General features: G+C 38.0%; 1 protein-coding gene across 2 annotated transcripts in view; it reads left to right on the top strand.

The window, feature by feature from the left end:
* The window catches only part of Megf10 (multiple EGF like domains 10), a 323793-nt gene that overhangs the window by 119487 nt on the left and 176526 nt on the right, over positions 1 to 27780 (top strand). The gene's annotated exons all lie outside the window — the stretch shown is intronic.

Raw genomic sequence — 27780 nt, forward strand, 5'->3', positions numbered from 1 at the left:
ATATATAATATATAATAAATATATATTTATATATGTATATTTTTATATATATGGTGTGGAGAAAGGAGGGAGATTGAGAAATAGGGAGTAAAGCAAGGAATATTTTTATTTTTATCTCAAACCAGGAGGGTCAATATATGTACCTATATTCTTGATATTAGTGGAGAATAAATTAAAACATTTTAAAAATTTTAAAATAATTTTAAATGAGATTCATAATTATTCCAAAGGTTGCCTGTGTGTGTGTGTGTGTGTGTGTGTGTGTGTGTAAGGAGGCTTCAGAAAGAAACTATGATTAAAAGAGTCCATGAGATAAGATGGAATCAGTAAAAAGAAACGTATCAATTATGTTCTCATACTAAAGTTTCACTTTCAGGCCACAATGGAGTAGCTGTTGTATTATACTGGAAAACCAGTATAACAGCAAACAGAATAAATTGAGGTGACTATTGTTAGCATTGGAAAACAGGCACTATGAGAGTGGAGTCTTCGATGAGGCGGACACCACATTCAGTCTCATTTTATGTCTGGGAGCTTTTTTTTGTGAAGGTGGCACAGAGAGGTACATCCCAAGTGAAGACCGGCAGTCCTGTAGAGCTCAGAAAGTAGAAATTAAAACCTAGTATTGTAGAGGAAGCTGGGATTTGCAGGATAGGATATGAGAGAGAAGGGAGCAGAAAAGAGAAATACAAGATATGAAAAATGACCAATTAAAATAGAAATGATGATTACCCTCAGGGGCTCAAGAAGAGATGGAACACTGCAGCAAGGAAGTCAGGGATCTTGAAAACACACCGCCACAGACAATATCAAGGCTGAAAAGCAGAGACAAAATAGATTTTTAATTTAACAGAGCCTCACCTCAGGATTTTGTGGAGTGAGGTCAGTTGTCACAATGCAACCCATGACAGAATAGAAGAGGAAAAATGGGGCAAAACTATCTAAAGAATAACCAGAAAAATTCAAAACTTTTGGTGGAAAATAAATCTATAGTATTAAGAAACTAATAAAAATCAAAGCAATACAAAGTTTTCTCCGATACTGAAGGTTAAATGTTTCAGATGAATTTAAGTGGAATTTGTTTACAGTATAGTGGCACCAAAAAAAAAAAAACAAAACAAAACAAAGAAAGTTTATTAGGCTGAAGACAAAATTTAGAAGTATAGGAAATATGAGAATCACTAGACATGGCAAATATTTGGGCAAGCACAAGTAAATTTTTATTTTCTCACTTTCAGATTTCTTTAAAAAGTAATGTATTGGTTTAAGTAATAATGTGTTGTTTTGTTTTTAACATTATACAGTACAAAAACTAAACTAAAATGATAGTATTCATATTTAGTGGGTAAATGGAATTCCATATTTAAAAAATTCTTAAATTCTATGTGAAATAGAATAATATTAATTAGAAATATATTACAATAAGTTAAGGCTTTATACAGTATTCCCTAGAGAAATTATTGATACACACTAGAGAAAGAGAGAGAGAGAGAGAGAGAGAATGATCAGAGAATAAAAGTGCAAATAAAAATGACAAAATGCAGTTCTAAGAAATATTTTATTGATCCAAGAAAGCTGAAGAGGATCAACAAAGAAACAAACAGGAAATGGACATCTGAAATGAACAGGCATTTCTCAGACAAAGAAGTAAAAGCAGCAAGTAAATATATGAAAAAATGTTCTACATCACTGGTCATTCAAGAGATGCAGATGAAAACAACACTGAGATTCTACCTCACCCTACAAAGAATGGCTGCTACCAAGAAATCAACCAATAACAAATGTTTTCAGGGTTGTGGGGAGAAAGGAACACTTCTCCATTGTTGCTGGGAGTGCAGACTGGTGCAACCACTATGGAAATCAATATGGAGATACCTCAAAGAGCTGGGACTAGAGGTTCCATTTGACCCAGCCATCCCTCTGCTGGGTATCTTTCCAAAAGAATTAAAAGAATCATATCACAGTGATATATGCACACCTATGTTTATAGCGGCACAGTTTGTAATAGCTAAAACTTGGAAATGGCCCATTTGTCCATCAGTTGGAAACTGGATAAAGAAGATGTGTTTTTTCTATGAAATAGAATACTACTCAGCCATAAAGAATGATAAATTAGATTCATTCATTCATAGGAAAATGGATACATATTGAGGATATACTCCTAGGTGAAATAAATAAGTCACACATGTGTAAATACTGAATAGTTTCTCTGGTGTAAAAAACTGAAATAGTACTCAAGATCCTAACAGGACAATTAGCAGTGTGAAATAGGAAGAAAAGGACCAAAGGTGTAGGGATAGTGAGAAGGATAGGGTAAGGGGAATAAGGGAAAAGGAAAAAAATGTGAGAAAATGTAAAGATGGAATTAAAGTGTTTGAAGGTGGAGAGGGGAGGAGTGGGCGAAGGGAAGGTGGGGACAAGGGGAAAAAATGAGAACCAAGACCTGTCATGTAAAGGTACAGGATCCCAATGAAGAATGTAACTGTACTGTATACCTAAAATGTACCAATAAACTCAATGAGAAAAAAATGTCAAACATATTGATAATCACGTTAAACTTGCCAAATATTCCAATTAAGAAGCAGCTATTATTAAACAATATAGTAGATGCCAAATGAATGCTGTCTTTAAAAAATACTATTTAAATAAAAATCACATGGGTTAAAAGGAAAGGCATGGATATATATATATATATATGGCTGTATTAAGAATCGTTAGTAGAGATTTTAAAAAAATCATAATATCTAGAATATAAAAAGAACTCAAAAAATTTTATCCCTCAAAATAAAAGACCCAATCAAAAATAGGGAAGAAAAATGAGTAGACACTTCTCAGAAGAGGAAGTACAAATAGCAAATAAATAGTTACAATGCTCAACATCACTGGCCATTAGAGAAAAGCAAATTAAAGCAACACTGAGATTCTATTTTACGCCAGAAAGAATGACCTTCATAAAGAAATCAAATGTAAGGCTGTAGCTCAGTGGTATTTTGCAAGCAGAAGGTCCTGAGTTTGAACCCCAATACCAAAAACAAAACAAAACAGAAAGAAATCAAATGTAAACAAATGCTTATAAGGCTTCCAGGAAAAATGAACCCTTCCACATTGTTGGTGGAGATATAAACTGACACAACCACTGTAGAAATCAGTACCGAGGTTTGCAAAAAACTAAAAATAGAAGTTCCATTTTGGCCCTGAAAGTGTTAAGACACAATATTACAATGATGAAAGCATACCCACGTTTATAGAAGCTCAGTTTGTACTTGAATGTGGCCTCAATGTCCGTCAAGAGATGAATACAGAAAATGTAGTGTTTACCAAAATGGAGTACTACTTTGCCATAGGAAGGGTGAACTTGAGTCGTTTGTAGGAAAGTGGATACACCTTGAGGCCATAATGTTAAGTGAAATAAATCAACACACATTGATTTCTATTAGGAGAAACCCAGATTATAAATAAAAAGCAAAATAAAAGATAGACAGTAGGAGTGGGGAGATAGATTTTTCTCAAACGATAGATGGAGTAAGAGATGGGGAAAGGAAGGCAGGGAGAGGGGTTGAAAAGAGGAATTAAAATGAGCTATGTACATGCACCAGTTCCACTTTAGGAATGTACATTTTATGTATTGAAAATGTACTAATAAACATAAATGAATAAATAAAAATTTCAGAATTAAAAAAAGTTTGTCAAGAGGAATCAGCAATCTTAAATATATGTTTTACTTAATAACTATGTTTAATATCATTCTGGGAACATAGTACAAGTATATTAAATAGCAATTTTTAATGCAGGGCTGACAACACTATGAAATGCATTAATGTAATTTGCCAGGTAAATAGATCAAAGGAAGAAAAACTTAATACATTTAAATAAGGGCAAAAAATTAATTTGCTAAAATTCAATAACCACTTTTGTTAAACACAAATAAACAATAAGTCTTGGTAAGCCAGCAATAAAAGGAAACTTCTTTAAGTGCAGAGACATTAGCATAAACTGAGAGCAAATATTATATTTAATGCACAACACTGGAAGCTTTCCTACTAGCCTAGAAATAAGATGGATTTCCTCCTAGCACTGCTGTTGTTTAACTTTGTAATAGAGGGTCTAACTCTAACCAACGCAGTAAGGCAAAAAAAGAATAACATAACATAAATATTATAAAGGAAAACAAAGGTATAGTTATTTGACAAAGATTGCCTTGAAAAATCCAAGAAATTACCTGAAGAAATATTACAATCCATAGTGTTTAGTGTAATGGTAACATTCAAAATTAGTACAAGAAAACAATCTCTGCTTCCTATATATTATCAGCAATATAATAAAGAATGAACCAGAGAATTTAGTAACAATAAAAAATAAACATTCCCAACAAAATGTAAAATTCATGTTGAAAGCTATATAATACAGGAGAAAGAAAATAGCAATCCTTCCCATGTTAGTTTACAAATATAATACAATATTTATCATTTTTAATGAACAATAATAAGCTGATTCTGTAGGGCAAATGGTAGGGAAAAAATAGTAGACTGGAGAATATGAAAAAAAAAATAAGGAAACTTCTATTTCAGAATTTAAAACACATTTGAAAATATCATTGAAAGTAGAGAGTTGCTGCAGGTGTAGGCAAAGATACTGATCGATAAGACTGGATAAAGTGTATTATGTACCTCGAGATTCAGCATAGTGGTTAAGATCTGCTCTTTAGCTGGCCTGCATAGTAGCTGTGTATTCTTGGGAAATTACTTAAACTCTTAGTATTATTTTGTGAGAAAGATCATTATACCACCTGCATCAGTTCACTCAAGAATATCGCCTCAATGTGCATCCATTTAGCTATAAATGTCTCTAATTTTTCATTCTTTATGGCTGAGTAGTACTCCATTTTACTAAAAACCTTATATTTTTCTCAATCCAGTCTTCAGTTGATGGGCAATAGGGCTGTTTCCAAGTTTTAGCTCTTACAAACTGTGCCACTTTGAACATGGGTACATGTATATAGCTGTGATATGATTCTTTTAATTCTTTGAGGAAGATACCCAGCAGGGAAATAGCTGGGTCAAATGGGACCTCTAATCCTAGTTCTTTGAGGGATCTCCAATTTATTTCACAGTGGTTGCACCAGTCTATACTCCCATCAGCAGTGGAGCAGGATTCTTCTTTACCCACAGCCCAGCTGGCATTTGTTAGAGGTTGATTTCATGATAGTGGCCATTCTTTTTGGGATAAGGTGTAATTTCAGCATTGTTTTCATTTGCTTCTCTCAAATGACCAGTAATGTTGAACATTTTTCACATGTTTATTTGCTATTCATACTTCTTTGTCATCTGAAATGTCTGTTCATTTCAGATGCCCACTTTGGGGTTGGAGCTTTACATTTGGGAGGTCTGTTTTTTACGATCTTTATATATTCTAGATAGTAGATCTGTGTTTGAGGAACAGCTGGTAAAAATTTTTTCCCACATTGTGGGTTGTCTCTTTACACTGTTGGTAGCTTCTCTTCTGTGCAGAAGCTTTTTAATAAGAAGAGATCCCGCTTGTTGATTCTTTGTGCTAGGTCATGTGCAACTGAGGTTTTGTTCATGAAAACCTTTCCTACACCAATGTCTTTAAGAGTTCTACCTAATCTCTCTTCCAGCCAGTTTACTGTTTCTGTTTTAATATTTAGATCTTTAATCAATTTTGATTTTAATGTATGCTGAGAGATATGGTCTAGTTTTTATCTTTGGCAAGTTGAAACTCAATTCTTCCAGCACCATTTATTCAAGAGGCTATCTTTCCTCCAGTGAGGATGGCTGACACCTTCGTCAGAGGTAGCTGAGTACATCTGGAGTTGTTTCTGCATCTTCTAACTTATTCCACTGCTCCTCAGGTCTGTTTCTTTGCCAGTACCATGCTTTTGTTTGTTTGTTTGTTTTTGTTTTTTTATCACAGTAACTTTGTAGTAGTTTCAAGTTGGGGATTGTGATACCCACTACCTTGTCATTGTTGCCTAGAATGGCTTTTGCTATTTTAGGCTTCTTCTTGTTCAAATGAATTTTTGGATTTTTTTCTCAAAGTCCATGAATATGGTGCTGAAATTTCAATTGGGATTGCAGTTTTGGAATATGGTCATTTTCACTATATTGATTCATTTTCTGATATCCTCTTTGATCTCTTTTTTCAGAGTTCTCAAAGCAGATATCTTTGATTTCTTTCATTAGGTTGATTCCTAGGTATTTCATTTTTTTTTTTTTTTTGAGACAGGGTCTCACTATGTAGCTGAGACTGACCTGGAACTCACTATGTAGCCCAGGCTGGTCTCGAACTCACAGCAATCCTCCTGCTTCAGCCTCCAGAGTGCTGGGATTACAGGCATGGGCCACCATGCCTGGCTCTTATTGCCTTTTTGCATTTTTTTGGATGCTATTGTGAAGGGAGCTGTTTCTCCAGCTCCTCTGTCAGTGAGTCCATTGTTCATGTACAGGAAAGCCATTGAGTTTTGTGTATTGATCTTGTAACCAGCTACTTTACTGAGTTTGGTTATTAAGTCTAGAAGACTTTTGGTGGAGTTCTTGGGGCCTTCTATATAGAGTATCATGTGGTCTGCAAATAATGACAATTTAACTTCTTTGTTTCTATCTTCATTTCTTCCTCTTGTCTAATTGTTGTGGCTAATGTTTCCAAAAGTATATTGAATAAGAGTGGTGATAGTGGACATCCTTGTCTTGTGTCTGATTTTAGTGTGAAGGATTTCAGTTTTTGACCATTTAGTATGATATTGGCTATTGGTTTTTCATTTTTCTTCTTTTCTTTTTTTTGGGAGGTACTGGGGATTGAACTCTGACCTTGTGCTTGAGAGGCAGGCAGAGACACCACTTAGGTAAATTCCCAGCTGGTCTATTGGCTTTTCATAAATGGCTTTTGTATGGTTGAGCTAGAGACTATTACAATTTTTTGTAAGGTTTTTATCATGAATGAATGTTGGATTTTTTTTCAAACACCTTTTCTGCATCTGTTGAGATGATCATATGGGTTTTTGTCCTTGGCTGTACTAATACAGTGTATTACATATATTGATTTGGGTATGTTGAACCATCCCTGAATCCCTGGAACGAATCTCACTTGTTCAGGGTGTATGATCTTCTTGATGATCTTCTGCATTCTATTTGCCAGTATCTTAATAAGGATTTTTGCATCTATGTTCATTAATGTGATTGGCCTATAGTTCTCTTTTTTGGGTGGGTCTTTCTCTGCCTTGGAGATCAACGTGATGCTTGCTTCCAGGAATGAATTTGGGAGTATTGCTTCTCTTTCTATTTCATTTAAGAATTTGAACAGTAGTGGCAGTAGTTCCTCTCTACATGTCTTGTAGAATTCAGCAGTGAAGCCATCAGGGCCCATTTCTTAGTTGGTAAATTTTTAATTAGGTTTTCAATTTCACTGATTGTAATTGGTTGTCTTTGGTAATTCCTATGTACCTAGGAATCTGTCCATTCTTCTGTATTTTCCTTCTTATTGGTGTATAGATTCTCTTAATCTCCTTTGCATTGATTTGTGCTCTGATCTTTATAATTTCCTCCCTTGTATGAGCTTTGTGTTTGTCCTGCTCTTCTTTTTTTAGAAGCTTGAGGTTCAGCATCAGGTTGTTAAATTGTGCTCGCTCTATTTTTTTTAATATGAGTATTCACTGCTACGAATTTCCCTTACAAGACTGCTTTCATTGTGTCTCATAGACTCTGATATGTTGTATCGGACACATACATGTATTGGGCGTTCCTGAGGTTGTGATCCTCATTGTCTTTTCCTAGGATATTTAAAAAAATTTTTGGAATGCTGGTTTGGTATTTGTAAAGTTCCTCAGGTGCACTTTTTTATGAAAGTATCTTATTTCTACATCAAATTTGAAGGGTAGTTTTGCAGGGTACATCAATGTGGGTTGGAGTTTATTTTCCTTTAGGGCTTGAACTATGTCACTCCAAGCTCTTGTAGCCTTGAGGGTTTGTGTTGTGATTCGGATGGGCTTTTCTTTTATGTGATTTGTTTCTTTTCTCTAACTGCTTTTAGAATTTTATTCTTCTGTTGAGTTTCTGAAATATTAACTATTATATGCCTAGGTGTAGATTTTTTTTTATTATAGCTAGTTGCAGCCCTGTATGCCTCCGTTGCCTGTACATCAAATTTATATTTGCCTTGTCACTAATTGTAATCCTGTCTTCTATATCTGAAATTCTGTCCTCACATTGGCCCATTATGCTGCAAAAACTTTCAATGTTTTTAATTTCTGTTTTCATGTGTTTTATGGATCCCATTTGCTGCTCACCACTGTGCCAATTCCTGGGTTCAGAATGGTGGCCTTCTGGCCTGTTGTCTGGATGGGGATCTGTCAGGGGCCTGTGCGCACTTGGAATGGTACCTGGGCATGCCTCTGGCTGGGTTCTGCCCCACTATGTGGATGCTGTCAGGTAGGTCTTTGACTAGATGCTGTGCACCCCACTTGCTGGTGTCTGAGCAGGCTTCTGGCTGGGGTCTGCAGAACTTACCAATGGTATTGGTTTGGGCCTGGCTGTTGATTGTGTGGCTGTGCAGCTCTTGGCCAGGTGAGCCTTTGGCTGGGGCCTTGGTGGGCCCAAGCTGCTGGGGTCAGGGTGGGGCCCTGGCTGGGACCTGCCCACATCCACTCCACTTGGGTGCATGCTGGCTTCTCACTGGGATCTGCTCGCACTTACTGACGGGGAAGGGCAGGGATGGAGGGAAGAGGTAGACTTTCAAAGGTTTACTTGTGACACTTAGAAATAGTGTTAACCTTGTATAGTGAAAGATCACTCATGCTTTTCATGTACAATAAAGGTCAAAGAAACATATGGGATGTCTTCTGTAGGTTAAAAGAGTGGCAGGAGGCAGACTGTTTTCTTGGCAAATGTTTTGAACATCATAGGTAACTCCTGTGACTTTAAAACTGTTGTAGAGCCAAGACAAGCAAAATTATATATACATTTATTTAATATAGTTAACACAATCCCAAAACCAAATCTGACAAAATAACACTTAACTAGTCTGTAATTTTTACTCATAAGCACAGATGCAAACATTTAAATTAAAGTATTAGAAAGTCCAGGTAATAATGAAGCACTATGCAAAATGTGTTTAATAATAAGACAAATATTAATTCTGTCATACATTAAAAGAGACAAAACACCTGAACATCTAAAGGTGAATTTTCCAACCATTAATCCTTTCATTTGAAATATTTATGTTGAGGTTGGGATTGTTTTCAGTTCTGTATAAAACCAAAGGGGTAAGGAGTGTTTAGATCACAGAAATTCTAGATATAAGAAAAATAGATATTAATAGATTTGATAGATTAATGGATAGTTAATAGATATTAAATAGTTTTCTATTTGATATCAACAGAAAATAATTTCATGCTGGGGAAAACCAGGAGTATTCTCATTCAAGATGAGAGCAATACAAAAGATTATTTTTGTTATTAAAGCTGTATTCAACAAGTGCTACTTGATTCAATATAATAAGTAAAAAATGAATCAAATATTGGAAGACAAAATCACAATACATAATTACAATTATTTATATGTGTATGTGCTTGTCTCTTTGGAAGGTTAAAGATAATCAGTTGAAAAAGTATTTGGAGATAAACATTCAGTAAGGTAGCAAGTTACAATTAAAACAGAGCTTTCCTATGCACTAGAACATTCAGTTGTAATGTAAAATTGGAAAAGATGCTAACATAATAGCAAAAACTGTGTCTAGGCATTAACAATAGAAAATGCACAGGACTAATAACAAGAAAATGATGAAACTCTATTTGAGGATATAAAAGAAATCTAACCATGTTTCTAGAGGGGTAATCTCAGGATTATAAAGATGTTAATTCCCTAAATTAAATTTTTGTAAACACAATACAATTCTAATAACATAGTAGTGCAATTTGGGGAGGTTAGAAGCTGTTCTTATTTAAGTTTTTTTAATCTTCAGAATTTTTCATTGACCAGTAATAATTATATATCTTTATGGGGTAAAATGTGATATTTTCATAGATTTGTACATTGTGTTTTGATAATTCAAGATACTTGGGTTACCCATCATCTCAAACGCTTATCATTTCTTTGTGAGAACAAAATTTAATTTTTGTCAAAATTATATACATTCAGCTTAATTGCTAGCTTAAAGCAGCAGTCCTCAGCTTTACTCTTCCCAGCTCTGTCTCCCACTCCCTATGTCAATAATTTCCAGTGATTTAGATAGTTTTTTACCAGTGTCTATGTCTCCGTTTTTAGAGAAGTGGATTTTTTGGCAATATTTTTTGTACTAGGGATTGAAATATGAACCAAGCTACATCTCCTACTCATTTTGTTGTTTTATATTATGACAGAAACTTCTTAAGTCAGTAAGTTGCCCAGGCTGTCCTCAAATCTTGTTGAGAGAGAGAGAGAGAGAGAGAGAGAGAGAGAGAGAGAGAGAGAGAGAGGAGCAAAGGAGACAGGGACAGAGGATACAGAGACAGACAGAAAGCTCTTCGTACAGAGAAGAACTTATGGACCCATCTTCCCACCCCACAGTGGACTGGTTGCTCTTCAGACTTGCGCTGCTCTGTGCTCAGGGACTTCCCTTCAGCATCATCCTGAGGACATAATTTTTCCCTTATTGACGTTGGATTCCATTTTGGTGCTGAATTCCACGTGAGGAGCATTTATTTCTTCCAGTGTGTTATGTGGGGAGTGCTTGCTCTAGCGGATCCCTGGGGACAGCTGTAGAGCTGGCCTGTGTGGAAATGCTACTGTCATTGCCCACCATGCACAAGGGAGAACTCCTGTCGTTTTGGCCTCTTCCACCACTGACTGGTGCCCCTGAGAACCGTGCTGTCATCACTGTGCTTGCAGAAACTCAGCAGCCTCCGCACCTGACCATCAGAAATTTTATTTAAAATTTAATCTGTTAGACCCTTTTCTTTAAATACATCTTAATCTTTACAAGTTATGCTTCTAAATGTTAGGATATGTTAGTGTTAAGAAAACCTCCTCCTTCTTTTTACACAGGTTGGAATAGTTTGAGCTCAATCAGATGATCACCAAATGGGTTCTAAGTTAGTGAGTCCAGCCAACCCACTATGATAAACCTAGTTTACAATCTTAACAAACAAATACATAACAACAACAACAAGTATCGTAAGCAGGACTTTCCCCTTTGACCGACTTCAGTCGAGCTTCTCTGAATTCTGCGCTTGACCAAGTGTGATTTTGGCGCCCTTCACCGTCGTCATGGTCCTTCGCCGTCTGAGTGGGAGTCCCGAGGAGACACTTTAGGGAAGACCCTTCCTCCTTGGAGTCTGACCACCACTGCTGTCCCCCTCTTCTTCCTGCAGCAATAATTCCATCAAGGTGATTTAACCAGAATCTCTTCTCCTGGATTTTCCAGCACATCCACTGTGCTCTTCAGTTTTAAATCCCACTCGTCCTTGCTGGAATTAGACCTGGGTCCCTGGCCCACCGCCCCACCGCCCCACCGCCAGGCCCTGTCATAGATATTATCTTGGCTGCCTCCTCTTTCAATGAAGTCTGCCTGACCATCTTTTAGGAGCACCCTGAATAATCAGTTTTTCTTTAATATTAGTAAGATATAACACATGGTCTATTTACAGGGTCACCACTTCTGTAGAAATATTAAGAACAACTCTTTAAATATGATAAGAAAGCTTTGTGCTTAGGTAACAAACCTAAGAATTCAACCTCTTGGTGACAGAATATAGAATAAATATAATTTCAATTTAAATTTCTTGGTATAGATATGAACTTAATAGCTAAATGTTACTTATCTATTTATAAAGTTGTAAGCGCACAAGAGTTAGAGACGTTTTTTTCAATTTTATTTCATTAAAAATGCAGAACTGTTTCTATGACTCTAATGACATTTTCTAGCCAGTATTCAATTAAAGAACTTCTTTAACATGGAGATGAAATGTAGGAAAGAAATTATTTTCTGCAAGTTGATGGGCTTAAATTTCTTCAATAGAAGTTTGATAATAGGAGTCAGATTGAGACCCATCAATCTGACAGTCAGCTTTACTTTTCCAATTTTGTGCAGTATTCTTGATTTCACAGCAAATTCTCTGCTACCTGGAATGAAAACATGGAAAAGCTCCCTTATTCTCAGAGCTGAGGTGTTTGTGTTAATCACAATCAATCTCTCCTTGGAGTTATTTACAGCAACATGGAGAAAATGGGATTTTCTTTAAGGTGTTATAACACCTATATGAGGAAAATGAAAGGAATTATATGATAGTAGCAGTTGTTTCATGCACTGTGCTACTTTAATTCTACAATATTCATTAAAGAGGTAGTTGTTAAATACTTTCGTGTTCCAAATTAGACCTACTCTGAGTTGAATATTATGCATCAATAGATATTTAAAATTTATTCTTTATATCAATTTCAGAACAACATGACTTCAGAAGACATGTAAGGAAAAAACATAGCCAGGTAGAACAGAATTTATGATCATTTTCTGTAAGTTTTGCTTACCTAGTGCTATGGTTTGAAATCTTGTCTCCTCCAGAATTTAACTGTCATTGAGATCTGGGTCCTTTAGAAATTGTTTAGGTCATGAAAGCTCTACTCTATTGAATGGATTAATGTTGTTAAAGAGAAAATGGATTCTCCCTCTCTTGTTCTTTTTTCCTTCTGGCCTTTCAAGATTCTAGCACCCTGATCTTAGATTTCCCAGGCTTCAAAACTATGAGCAGTAAATTTCTGTTTGCTATAAATTACCCAGTGCTATTAAGTTATAGCAGCACAAAATAGACTAAGATTAGTTATATACCATTTTTAAATGATGAAAACAATGGTAATTAAAAGTTGCGAGAGACTGCCAATTCTACAAGAAAACCTCCTAATTAGGTATATTGGTCAGTGCTCACTAGAGAAATAGATTTAATATAAGATACACAAATTATAAAGATTTTCAAGGTAGGCTTACAATGGCTGCCTGCATAGTCAGGTGTGAAAAAGTGTGAAAGGGCTGTTTGCACACTGAAGATTTGAAGGATGTAGTCCAAGGTCAAAGGCCTGGAGCTCATTGAAGTGTCCCATGTGAGTCTGAATCAAAAGGCCAAAAGGTCTGCACTGGAAACCAGGAAAAGACATCCAAGATGAAGGTGATGACTGGAGCTCCTCTAAAGAAACAGAAGCAAGCCTTGTTCTTTTGTTCCCCTTTTATTTCATACGGGTGAGGAGCCTGTTGGTTGGTTCCACCCACAGCCAGGGTGAGTCTTCTGCTTTCAGTAAATCCCTTCAGCTACACCCAGAACTATGCTGATCCAAGTAGTTGGGCGTTTCTTATTCCAGCTGACCCAGTCAGTTAAGTACCGCACCAGGGCTGTCCCCAAAAGCCCACAGTGGTATTGATTCTGTTGGTTGAGATGGTCTGAGCTTGAGGTCTGAGCAGTTCTACATGAGAACGGAGCAGAAGGAGATGAAGTGAGGCCGACTGCGCCTCTCCAAGAGGACAGAACTGGTAGGCACAGGACAGAATGGGGTTATTCAAATGACCAAAGTAACCAGGTCCCCTGCCACACACTGGTCAAAGAAGGAGCTCTGGATAGTTGAGGTGTACACGTTTAGGGCTTTCATTTTCTCACTGCATAACTTCATTTATTTTCTATGGTCTAGCAATCTCTTTTTTTTGTGTGTGTACTTGGGATCAAACTCGGGTCCTTGACCTTGCAAGGCAGGCAGCGGAACCAATGAACTACATCCCCGGCCCTAACAATCTCTATCTTAAGCTTACATTCTATTTTATAATGGAAAGTTAACTGAGTCAGTTCATCATACTGCTAAGTTTTGAGGGATCAGGGTAGGAGTCTTAAGTTGCCTTGAAGTGTCCAATGGAGACAACGTTGCTCCACGATAGCATTTGCCGTATCACAGGCACCATCTGGATTCTGATCATTATCCAGAATCGACCATGGTGTCCACGTGCCTACAAGGTCTCTGATCTGTGGCTGGTATGGCTGTATCCCTTCACGGGAGATGTGAAACCCCTTTGAGTCCAACAGTGCTCTCAGCTAAATTTTTCAGCATTTAGGAGTAATTCTTGTATATTGTCTTGTGCCACCCTAGAGCTGTGACACTTAGGAGTTGTCTCAACTGCTTTCTGCCTAGAGGGAGCGTCAAACCAATAATGGCTCAGAGTATTAGTTCCACCTGCCTTAAAGCAAGTTACTAACGTATATAAGAAGTGAAAAGGTGACATGAGCTTTGGGCTGTGTTGATCCAACCAGCAGTTCAATAATGCAGTTCTCTCTGCCTTGCTGCTGTACTGTCCTTCTAAAGCTGTTTTGATTGTGTAATGCCTGTCAGAAGAAATTAGAGATTTCTCTTTTATAATTAATTGGTTTTTCATGATTCTTAAGAATGAAGAAAATTGCTCCCAGGAGTCTTTGGTAAAACCCCCTCCTTCCATTAGAATGACTAGACATGTTCACTTCTGAGCCCATTTTCAGCAAGTGGGACTTAGCATGGGGAATTAACCTATGAAATCATTGCAGAGGATGAAAGGGCAAAAACAAGGGGATAAGGTGATGTTAGCTCAAGTTCAGGAACAATCAGAAGCCACTGCAGCTGCTGCAGGAATGTATACGTGTTTAATCCTGAATTCCTCCAAGCGCATGCTCTCTGCCTTGTGGAGCCAGGGCACCTCCCTCAGGGGGCATTGCTGCCACAGACAAAGCCAGAGAACAAGGCTCTGACTTCCTTCTCCTTTTAATCTTTTCCCCCCATGGTGCTTGGGATTGAACCTAGGACCTTCACCCTGAGTTACTTTTCCAGACATATTTTTATTTTTTATTTTGAGACCATGTCTCACAAATGCCTCAAGTGCCCAGGCTGGGCTCAAAATTGTGATCCTCCTGTCTCACCTTTGCAGAGCTCTGGGATTACAGACATGTACCAACATACCTGGATTTCCCCTTTGATCTTTTAAAAGAAGATATATTGAGTTATAATTTATATATTATATAATTCATCAATTTAAAGTATATAATGCAATGCCTTCAATACATTCCCAGAATTGTGATTCCACCACTGTCATAAGTTTAGAACATTTTCATTACCTCAAAAAAACCTTTCTGCTTAGATATCATCTTTAATCTCTTCTGCCCCTCTTCTCCAGACTTGAGAAACTACTAATCTACTTTAATTTCTATAAAGTTTCTAATTCTGGATATCTCATATAGATAGAACCTTACAATACTGGTCCTTTATAATTGGATTCTTTCACTTAGCACATTGTTCTCATATTATGGCACATTTATATTGTAGTTTATGTCAGCACTTTGATTTTATTGGCAAATAATATTCCATTCCATTGATATAGTCTATCCATTTATCAGAATAGACATTTGGGTTGTTTCTGTCTTTGGCTATTGTGAATAATACTGCCATAGTCAGGAATGTACAAATTTTTACATGTGGATATAAATATATACGATAATACACTTTAAATATAAATATATATATATGTATATGTATATACTCAGAAGTGAAATTGTTGAGTGACATGGTAAATCTATGCTTAGCATTTTTAAGAATTGCTAAACTGATTTTCAAAGCAGCTGCAACACATTACATTTCCACCAACAATGTAATTTCTTTACATTCTCATCAACACTTGTTATCTATCATTTAAAATATTATCATTATTGTAGCTTTTTTAGTGGGTATGAAGTAATATCCAATTATTATTTTGATTTTCATTTCCCTCATGGCTAAGCAGGCTGAGCATTTTTTTTTTTAGGTTGAACATTTTTCCTTGTGTTTATTGGTCTATTGGAGGGTATCTTTTTTGGAGAAATGCCTCTTCAGATGCCTTTACCATTTCTTAATTGGATAGCTTTTTATTATGGTGTTTTAGTTGTCCTTCATATATTCTAGATACAAGTACCTTATCAGATATATAATTTGTAATGAGTTCCATATTATGGGCTGTCTTCCCTCTTTTTGATAATGTCCTTTGGTGTTGTAATAGTTCTTAATTTTGATGAAGCCCAATGTATCTGTAATTTCTTTTAGAGTTTATGCTTTTGGTACCATATCTAAGAATATACCTCCAAATATAAGAGCATGAAGATTTACTATATGCTTTCTTCTAAGACTTTTGTAGTTCAGCAGTACAGTGAAGACATGGATCCATTCTGAGTTAATTTTTTGTACGTGGTGTGAGGTACAGCTCTAACTTCATTCCTTTGCATGTGGCTGTCCAGTGTTCCAGTTTTTCCTCTTTATCTTGTGCAAGTCCTTCCCACTGACAGGTCCCAAAGTGAACTCAGAAAACAAGGGAGACAGGGAGCTGTATGTCTAGATTTCTAGTCCCTTTCATACAAGGGAAAGGTTTGAAGAGTGCGAACCAGCACACAACTAACATAAACATCTGACCTCTGGGGGAGTGACCTACCTCTTGGGCACTTAGAAAGTAGGCCACAAGTCTCCTTTTATTCAAAGATTCTAACCCTATTGAGGACCAAATCCTGGAAGGGAGTAGGATGTAGGGCCCACTCACTTTGTTCTGTTTCTTTCATTTCTGATCTTCCCACCGCCTAGTGCAGAGAAGTCTAAACTTGAGTCCAAAAAAAACCTATCGTACATCTCTCCAGATACCACTGTTTCACATGCTTTTGTTCGGCAGCTCTACCTCTTCCCTCTCCAAAAATCAAATCTTTAGTGAAAAATGATTGGACAGAAAAGGAGAACCTCAGTGGAGATGAGGAAAACTTTGCATTAATTAATACTTTAAAGTTTCATCCTGCCATGCACTTGTGAGGATAGAGATGAAATGGTGTGGGGTGGAAAATTCCTATAGCATTTGTGGAAAATAACAATCAGGGCCACGCTAAGACAGAGCAGCAACAAACACTCAGGCTGCTGAGCTGAGAGTGTAGTTCAGTGGTAGGTAGAATGTGTGCTTAGTGTGCACCAGGCCCTGAGTTCAGTCTCTGACAAGGCCCTCCACCCCATTGCTCGTGCTTTAAGAAATATATGAGGTAGGAGTTGCCTACCCTTACAGATATATTGCATTGATTTTCTTAATTTGGGGACAATTTGAAACACACTATAGTAAACTTTGTCAGTGAAGGAAATGACAATCATAACAATGAAAGAACATCTTAAAGGTACAGGAGATTATTTTACACAGGTCATTAGACAACATAAAGCAGTCTTTGCCTGATAGATTGGGAAGATGGTTTCACGAATGTGATGCACTGTGTCAGACACAATGATGAGGCTTTGGGGAAGAGAGTTGAATAGTTACAGATAAAGAGCTAAAATGAATAGGTAGGCAGGACATTCACCCCTTTGCTGCAGATTTCCATTTACGACTAAGCAGTTATTCAGGGTAATTTAACAATGATTTTGTAACTGTATTTTATAATGAATCATAACACTAATATAGATTGAACTGTTTAAATATCTTGGAGACTTTAATTTGTTCAGCTTGAGACCTTGTTGAAAAAAGAGAGAAAGAGAGCGAGAAAGTAAGCTGTAGGATTGCTTTTTCTGAATTCTAAATTTAGCTTAAATATATTTCTAATCCTGTATCCCAGGGATATTTTCTTGAATCTAAGCACCTGTATTAGCACAGGGGTTTAGACGGGCAGAAGCATGCTGAGTTTTCACTGTCAATTTTTGGCCTAGGTAATTCTGTAAAGGATTCATTAATTATATTCAATGTGATTATGATGTTACTTAACTTAAATCCAGTATGATCCCCAAAAGCAAGTAAATCTTCAGTGCCAATAAAAAAGATTTCACACATGTGATGTTTGAGAAGGCAAAGGAACTTGCTGTGTGACCAGAGTATGCACAGGATAATCACCAGGACACTGACGACTGAAGTAAAAAAGGATTAGACTATGGGCAGATCAACACCTATACACAGTTACCCTTTTGGGTCTACATGACCCAAAGAGAAAAGTTGCTTCCTCACCTGATTCTCTTATGGAATATGGTGGGCAACATCCCACTGTCCCTTGTTTAAAATGTTCCTCCCCAGTTTAGATACAGACCCAAGGTAGTCTCACATTGCATATGGTTTATAAATGAGCTTAAATGAGCAATGGAAGAGGAAAATTGTGTTTGAGGGCTGAAGGGTGTAGTTTCAACTCTGAGTGGAAATTTAGAAAGGGGACGAGCACATTCGGGGTATTTCCAACATGTAGAATGTGTATTTCAGAAAATACAAATTCCTAACTCTTAAACCTTATGTGTATATGTTAAAGGTATAGAATACAGAATGACTGCGCTACTTATAATATTTTTTACATGGATCACGCACCTAGATAATGACAGCAATCAGTGCTGGGCATGAATATTCCTGAAGTGAAACTACTCTTTGGTTGAAAAGGTTTTAATTATACAATAAGGTCAAATATGCAGGTTATTTTGCATCTATAGGATAGTATATTTTATAACACACTTTCTTTAAAATATATTGGAAAGAAAATACCTGCTTCTGTACAGGAAGAATGTAGGCACTTTGTATTCACCTTGATAATACACAAACAATTCAGTAGGCACTAGATCCATGTGGCTATTTCAGTTTAAAGCTAATGAATTTAGTTCCTTGGTCACACCAGCTATATGTCAAGTGCTGAATTCTACAAGACTAATGGCTGCCGTAATGAACAGCATAATCACAAACCCTCTCCACTGCCAGAGAGTTCCTCTGGAAAGTTCTAGAAATCTATCTCAGTTCCTTCCTCCCCCCTGAACTGGATCTGGTGCCTTAAATCACATTAAATAACAGCATGAAGAAACAACCTGTATGGAATATTTTCTGTAAGAAAATACACCTGAGCTTAAAAAAGTTAATGCCTTGGGAATTGAAATGAAAGGTGAAACTGTATGCTCATTCATTGTCTTACGTCAAAAAGTGTAGCTTCTCTGTTTCCTAAGATGAGCGTTTCCGTGAAGACTCAGACAGGAACACAAAAATCACCTAGGTATTCCAAGCAGAGGAATGAATATAAGGCATCAGGCACTTACATAATCAAGAGCAAGAGAAAGGCCAACCAGGGATGTGCCACTTACTTAGGGTGTGGCTCTGTCTCCCAGCTTCAGGGACACATAGAGCTCCTACTCGCCTTATATAGCTCCTAGACAGGTGGAAGGGCTGCGAGAAGCCCCTGCAGAACTCACAGCTGGGAGTTCATGCGATGCCTTCCGCTGTTGCCTGCTTTCTGTGTTCTCTCAAGCATCGTGTGAGTTTATCTCTAAGATGGAACCTACAGATGCCTCCAGAGCTCTGCTAGCTAGACATCAGAGGGGAAAAACACTACTCAGATACCTAGACTCTGCTATATAAGAGAGAAGAATTTATAAAGTGGGGAATGTGTGTAAACACACAAGTCCAGTGGAAAGCTGAGGATCTGTCCTACAATATTCAAATGTTGATTTTTAAAATTGAAGGCATTGTTGACTTGAAACACTGAGAGCAGACTATGTTTGTCATAGGAAAGTGGTTTGAAGATATAAACCATGTTTGCCATATAGGAATGGTTTCATGCCTCTTCTGGTAAGAATTAACTTCTGATTTATCAGAGCTTCCCCACTGATGGGTTAACTAATCCAAGGTGTGCCAGAGCTGCCCAACAGGGCTGGGTCACCAGAGAAGGCTGGTGAAGGCTTCATGAATTCCTTCATTTTCCTCAGTATGTCCCATAAATACAGCTGTCCTTTTCTTAGGGCATTATGAAAGTGACTCAGAGGCACTGTATTTTAGTAAAACAATCTCCTACTATTTTAATGTGAGTAATTCTCCAGAATGTGAGTCTCTAAAGTAAATGCACAAGAAGTGTAGGGAAACACTTCGGGGGCACTCACTCTTCACCCGTGTGTACACATCAGGGCTGTAGAAGCCTGTAAACCTCAGGATATAATATTGATATTCCAGGGGATAATGTTAGGCAAATAACAAAGCAGACTGATATAAATTCCCCGGCTTTCCAGAAAAGCTAAAGCCTTGATTAATTAATTCTTTATCTGCAGCTCCTCCTCTGTTTCTTTGCTTTTATAGCAGAAATAAGATAATGATTAAATCTGAGAGATAAACCTGCTTCTACCTAGAGATTCCAGCGACTATGAGGTTTGGGCAAATGTATTAAGTGGATTAAATAAATTCATGTTCAGAAGACTCTGTTCTTAAAAACAATTTCTTACTTAGAAAAGATAATTTCAAAGTGGAAAATAAAAAAGCCTCTACTGAAGTATGAAGGTTTCATTTAAAATATGTTCATTATATTTGAGAATTATTATGCACCAGGGTATCTCTCAGCACTTGAGATGTATCGGTAAACAAAACAGATAAAGATCCTAGCCTTTGAGAAGTTTATGTTCTAGTAGGGAAAGACAGATATCAAACGATACACATAATGAATAGTTACATCATGTAGGACATGAGAAGGTGAAAAGGGCTTTCAGAAAGAGAAAGTAGGCCGTGGAAAGGGGCGCAGGTGTGCTGGGAAGCCACGTTGGCAGGATTGAGCAGGAATGCTCACCGAGAAGACCAATATGACCAGCAAGAGGTCGGGGTAAGCCACGCACTCTAGGCAGAAAATAGCAAGAGCTTTAACGTGTGAATGGTGCAGTGAGCTTGAAGAAAAGCCAGGAGAAAGAGTCTGGGTTAGAGAGGAAGAGGAGAACAGCAAGAGGTAAAACTGGAGAGCCTGTGGTGGATACTGCAAACATTTCCCTGGCTGCAAAGGTTGTTGGCTATAGATGACTCTTAGCTGAGTCTCTTAATTGCAGTGTCCCAGTGGAAACCCCAAGGTTACGTACTCTTTCCCTGGGTGCAGCCCACATCCATTAACTCTTCCACAAGGGGGCTAGAAGAAATGGGTGCCTATGCCTTGGTTCAGGCCAACTCTGGAATAGTCTACACTTTCTTCTGCCCAGTTCTGCTTTCTCTACCACTTCACTGGTGCTGTTCCTCCCATTGTGTCTCGAATCCTTTCCCAACAGACTCTGAGCCTCCATTTCATTGTGGAAACGAACTCCAGGTGTAGCACCTGTGAAGTCACCCAGCCCAGAAGCACCTGACTCTGTAAAACATATGCACAGCAGCACTGACCGGATGCAGGATGATGGTGTGACAAGTCATGTAATTCATTCAAACCTAGTTTGCCCTCTGAGTAGTCAACATCCAATGATCTGATCAATTTTCTTTTCTTTCTGTTTCTATTATTTCCAGTATTTATTTCTAAATCAACAGCACATATGATGTAAAAGAGTTTCTATACTGACTGTTATACAATTCAGATGTGCCCACTCTGTGTAACACCACCGAGACCTCCATTCATCCGTCAGCCAAATTCCGCACGATGCGAAGACTGAGGCACTTCGTAATGCTGGTTAAGTCTCCTGCTAGGTGTGAAGTCCAATCTTTGTCTGGCTTCTGGTCACCTATTTTGGTTTCATAATAGTATTTCTTCAGTGGGTCTTCATCAAGCTGCATGTTCGCCATCTGCCAGTGTCTTTCTCCCTAGGGTACCTTCCTCTAGTGCGTATCTGTTTCAGCTGCATCATCTTTTATATTGAGAAATGCTCACTTTAGGAGCAGGGTTACTGCAGACGGTCGTTCACTTTGTGTACGGAACGCAGGCTCTTGGCTGAGAGGGGGGTAGATCTTCAACTCAGGCATGCTTTGTCCCCTGATCCCTGACAGTGACCTGTAACTACTGGGAGGAGGAAAGGCTTGCTAATATTTCCAGTAGAGGAATGCATTTTCCTCTTTTTGCCAACAGCACTGTATAAGCTTATAGAAATCTTGCTTAACAGATTTGATGAGAAGAAGAAACTTCTTTGCAGGAAAGAGACAACAAGGGACAATACTGGCTTCTTCTGCCTCCTTTGTGACAGGGCACTGGACACGTGACTGAGGCTCAGCCAGTCGCGTACGCTTACTGCAGACCCCTGGGTTAGGATCTTGGACAATAGAGTTCTTTCTGGAATCATAGTGGAGGCAGCATCCTCCCACTGTTAGAGTCAGTGTCCAGAGCTGGAGGTGCTGATAGTGCGAACTGCAGCAACTGACTCAGATGTTGGGGCGGGCAGGGAGTGATTTCCAAGCAGTGATTTTAGCTCTGGTGCAGAACCTCACCCTGTCCCTATGCACCCTCCCAACCTAGTCCTCCAGTTTTCTCCCTGGGGTTACACAGAACTCCAAATAGCTTCTTTTTTTTCTTCTCATTGAGTTTATTGGTACATTTTAGGTGTAGAGTACAGTCCAAACAACTTCTTAATAAATTCCTTTTTTCTTTTTTTGCTCAAACTACTCAAAGTTAATTTCTTTGGCTATGTATCCAGTTTCCTGGCGAATGTGCACTCAATGGGATGCTGACAGGATGCCTTTTTCATTTCTCTACATTATTTTCAGGCATGCCTTGATGTAGAGTTGTTTTCTGTCTCCTTACAACATTTCGGGATGTTCCTGCAGCATTCCAGACACTTCCAGTATGCAAAATGCTTAGAGTTGAAACTACAATAGATTTATTCATTGTGTCAAATGTTGCAATTAGAAAAAGCAGTGTCCAGAAGATATGCTGTTTATCTGCATTAATTTTTGGCCTTATATATGGGAGATGGAGAGTGTTTTTTAATCACTTCCAAGCATGACACTGTTCCTGAGGAGGCCCACTTCCACAACAATACTCTAGACAGGTGTGCTCTGATGGCCAGAGCTCCCCAGGTGTGGTGCTCCACCAAGAAATACACCAGCAATGCTCTTACAAATTGCTGGATATGCTCAAAACTCATAAAAGGAATGTAACATTAAAATAAAATGAAAGAAAATATCCCAGAAACAGAAGCATCCACCTAGAAGATTGACAAATGCAGGCCCCACCCCAGGTGCTGAATCAGAATCTCACATTGTGCAAAATCCCTAGCTGATTATCTTGCTTCTGAAAATTCAAAGACTGGTATAGAAAATGCCAGAGGATGCTGTGAATAATAACAGTGGTTTTATGAAACTTGTTCTAATCACACACACAAATATATATATACATATAAATGAATTTGGTCATGCTAAATTCACTTGTTACTAATATCACATTCACAAAAGTCTTCTTCTCCCTGAGAAACACTGATAAGTAGCTCAGTTTGGAGTCCCATTGTTGGATCCCTTTGTAAGAATATCAGAATTTCCTCACATCTGTGGAAACATGCAGCATAAAGGAGATAGAAAGATACCCCTAACTCCTAGTATAGGTGACATGTTACAGAAATGATTCCCTCGATCATTTCTTTCTCCTTCCTCCTGTTTTTCAATACTTTAAAAATACTTCATATTTTCAAAAAGCTGGACAAGCATCATCCTTGGGAATGGGGTGTAAAGAAAATCTAGAACAAGGGGAAGGAGACTGAAGTGAAAAAGTGTGTGTGGACACCCATGGGCCAAGACCTCTACTCTTCCAATTCTCCCATCCATGATTAATGACACCGCCGACCCAGTCTTGCCTGCATTTGCGTTGTGAGGAGAAACGAAAGTTTGTTTGCCCAAGAGCTTCTAAATCTCCTGAGCAATGATTCATTTGAAGAAAAAATCAAACACCATGAAGCACATTTTCAGCGTCCATAGAGAAAATGTTTGAAACAGAGCACATTGATGAACTTTGAAGAACCATGGCAGGCAATCAGAAGACCAGAATAGATCAGTGCAGTTTGGAGAAGGGTGGAGAGATGGAGACAGGTGAGCTTTGAAGTCAGACCTAAGATCTCTCTCACACACACACACACACACACACACACACACACACACACACTAGCTTCGTGATCATAGGTGAGTTCATTGATCTCTCTGAGGCTTCCTTTCCTTATCTGTAAAACAGAAATAGTGATACATACATTTGTCATTGTTAGGACTGATGAAGTAAGCATTGTTAACCTTTTGAATTCTGTTTGCTAACATTTTGTTTGGGATTTCTGTGTGTATATTTAGGACAAATATTGGTCTGTATTTTTATTTTCTTATGATTTTTTGCTTGGTTAGTTGTTCATTTTTTGAAAAATCCACTCAAATAGCCAGTCTTTAGTTTTAATACAATTAATAATTCAAAGAAGGTTCAAAATTAGTTCAATCAACTAATACTAGGAAGAAGAAAAAAAATCCAATAACTTCAATTGATAGAAAACATCTGAAAAAAATTCAAAGTCATTCATGGCAAAATGTCAATGAAAGGTGTTTATAAAACTTAAAACAGGGCCAAGGATGTAGCTCAGTGGCACCATGCCTGCCTGGCAAGCACAAGGCCCTTAGTTCAATCCCCGGTACCAAAAACAAAACAAAACAAAACAAAAACAACAAAAACTTCACAACATTCTACTTCAGGATAGAGGTTGCTTTTGACCTAAGGTGAGCAACAATTCTAAGATATTATTTCTTACCATTGTTATTCAGCATTGAACTGAGTACCCTAACCAGTGCAATAAGGCAAGACAAATAAAGAAAACAAAATGGTATTTGTTTGCATGTACAGAAACTTAAAAAAAAAAGCAAATACCACTGGAACTAACAAGTATTTTTAGCTATGTTAGGGAGTAGAAGTCTACTATACAAAATTTTATTGTATTTACCTTTCATAGCAATGAACAATTGGAAACCCAATTTCAAAAATAATTTAATTTCCAATAGCATAAAAATTTAAAAAGTACTTAGGGATAATTTTTTAAAAAATATATGCAAAATTGCTACCCTGAAAACTATAAAATATGTCTCACAGAAATTAAAGAGTACATAAATTTTTAATATACTTTTTTGTTGGTACATTTTAGGTATACAGTACAGTTATATTCATCATTGGGTTCTTGCACCTTTACATGATGTATCTTGTTTCTTATTTTTTCCTCCTCCCCCTGCCCTCCTTTCTCCCCCTTCACCCGTCCCTATTTGCGAAGACTTTGTTTCTATTTTTTCTTTTCTCTTATTTTTCTTTTCCCTGCTTACCTTTGCCCTACCCCTCCCACTTCTCTTACACTTTTAGACCTTTTCTTCCTATTACACAATACCAATTATACATTTTGATTTTTATTTATGCTTTTAGTTTATCCCAGCAGAGAAACTGTATGGCATTTATACATTGTGTGAGGTGAACGTGATAGCCACTACACTATGGAAATCACTTATTTACACATTGTGTATCCTATTAATTTCACATAAGAATGTGCACCCACTTAGCTATAAATGTCTCTAGTTTCTCATACTTTATGGCTGAGTAGTATTACATTTTATAAAAAAAAAAAGCCACATCTATGAACATGGGTGTGCATATATCACTGTGGTGTGATCTTTTTAATTCTTTTGGAAAGATACCCAACAGGGGAATAGCTGGGTCAAATAGGACTTCTAATCCTAGTTGTTCAAGGTGTCTCCATATTGATTTCCACTGTGGTTGCACCAGTCTGCACTCCCACTAACAATGGAGAAGGGTTCCTTTCTCCCCACAACCTTGTTAGCATTTGTTATTGGTTGATTTCTTGATAGCAGCCATTCTTTCTGGGGTGAGGTGGAATCTCAGTGTTATTTTCATCTGCATCTCTCAGAAGACCAGTGATGTTGAACATTTTTTCATATATTTATTTGCTGTTTTTACTTCTTTGAGAAACGTCTATTTCAGATGCCCATTTTTGAGTTGGGTCTTTATATTTGGGGGGACCTGATTTTTTTGAATTCTTTATGTATTCTAGATAGTAGACTTTTGTCTGAGGAACAGCTGGTAAAATTTTTTCCCCCACACTGTAGGTTGTCTCTTAGCTCTGTTGATGGTTTCCTTTGCAGTGCAGAAGCTTTTTAATAAGAAGAGATCCCAGTTGTTCTTTGTGCTAGTTCCTGTGCTACCGAGGATTTGTTCATAAAGTCTTTTCCTATACCAGTGTCTTCAAGAGTTCCACCTAGCTTATCTTCCAACAAGTTTAGGGTTTCGCTTTTAGTATTTAGATCTTTAATCCATTTGGATTTTAGTTTAGTGCGTGGTGAAAGATAGAGGTCTAGTTTTAATCTTTGGCAGGTTGAAATCCAGTTTTTCCAACACCATTTATTAAAGAGACTATCTTTCCTCCAGTGAGGATTGTCAAAGATGAGGTGGCTGAGTGTGTCTGGAGTTGTTTCTGCATCTTCTAATCTATTCCACTGATCCTCAGGTCTATTTCTTTACCAGTACCATGCTGTTTTTATCACAGTAGCTGTGTAGTATAGTTTCAAGTTGCAGATTGTGATACCCCCTCTCATGTCTCTGTTGCCTGGAATTGCTTTTGCTATTTTAGGTCTCTTCTGATTCCAAAAGAATTTTTATATTGCTTTCTCTAGTCCTGTAAAATATACTGTTGGGATTTCAATAGGGATTGCACTGAATCTGTGTAGTAGTTTTGGAAGTATGGCCATTTTCACTCTATAGATTCTTCCTACCCAGGAACAAGGGGTGTCTTTCCATTTTCTTATATCCTCTTCAAAGAGTACCTAAATTAATGGAGAGATACACATTGGAGGATTCAACTTTGTTCATATGTTAATTCTCTGTAAGTTGATCAATGGGAAAAAGATAAGCACACTAATAGTAGAAAAGAAATTGATCAATTGATTTGAGGCACTTTCAACTTCAAAAGTGAGTTTTATAAACATTGACAACATAATTTTGAAAATCATATGGAATATATAAACCAAACCACGTTTTTAAAAAGTTGAAGAACTAAATAATTTTGAGAAAAAAATAAAGAAGCAAAGCTTAAGACTTACTTTATCTGTTAGAATTTAATTATGAAATTAAAATAAAAAATTTTTAATAGGGCTAGGGAAGTGAAGTGGGGGGTTGACTTCAAAGAGAAACTTTGAGGGGCTGCGGATTTAGCTCAGTGGTTCCGCCGCCTGCCTGGCACGAACGAGGACCCGAGTTCCATCCCTGGTACAAAAAAAAACAAAAAAAAAAAAAAGCTTTGGGGGGATGAAATTCTTTACTATCTCAATTGTGGCAGCGGCCAAACAGGCGTGTATGTTGCTCATAACTCATCAAACCGCACTTGCTATGAGTGCAATGTATCGAACGTAATTTATGACTCAGTAAAGTTGATTGAAACATTCAAAGTGAAGTGGAGCAACAGTTCTGTAAAGCAGGACATCGTTGGGAATAAATGGCGCAGAGTAATGGATATGGCTCAATCCTCTCCAGGTTGATTTGCCCTACATTGCACTGATCAAAGTTCCGATTCCTGGGAGGAAGGGTCCGAGGGGCCGCTAGGTCAGGTTCACTTCTGAGCAGGCCGGAGCTGGGCCGTCCTCCCGGACCGTCCCACCCAGGCTGTGCTCCTTGCGTGTGGCAGGGAGCTCCCCAGACGGGTCGGCGGCGCTGCTGACAGATGCGGGTAACCCCAAGGCTGATGAACGAAATCAGCACACCCCCTCCCGACCCCATTTTTTCAGGGGCTCAAACGCGGGGCTCAAACGCGGAGCTTTTTCTTCAGACCGCAGTGAGTTCGCTCAGACGTAGTGCGCGGCCCCGACTGTCGGCCCGGAGCTGTTCCAGGCTGGGGGCGAACGGGCACTTGGATTTGTTTACAAACAGAGTTCACAGCGCTGTGAGGGAGAGAAGCCGGGTGGAGGATTATCTGGTGCAACGTTGGAGCCGTTTTTGTTGTTGTTTGAGGGTGGGTAGAATTGATGCAAGAAGAGGCGTTCTGGCAATCGGACAGGTTTGCTCCTCTGGTCTGGAAGAGGCGGGCGGGGGACCCCGGAGGACGCGCGTCCTGC

Source organism: Fukomys damarensis, unplaced genomic scaffold, assembly GCF_012274545.1.
Source record: "Fukomys damarensis isolate Sample0158 unplaced genomic scaffold, DMR_v1.0_HiC HiC_scaffold_3, whole genome shotgun sequence".
Lineage (NCBI taxonomy): Eukaryota > Metazoa > Chordata > Mammalia > Rodentia > Bathyergidae > Fukomys > Fukomys damarensis.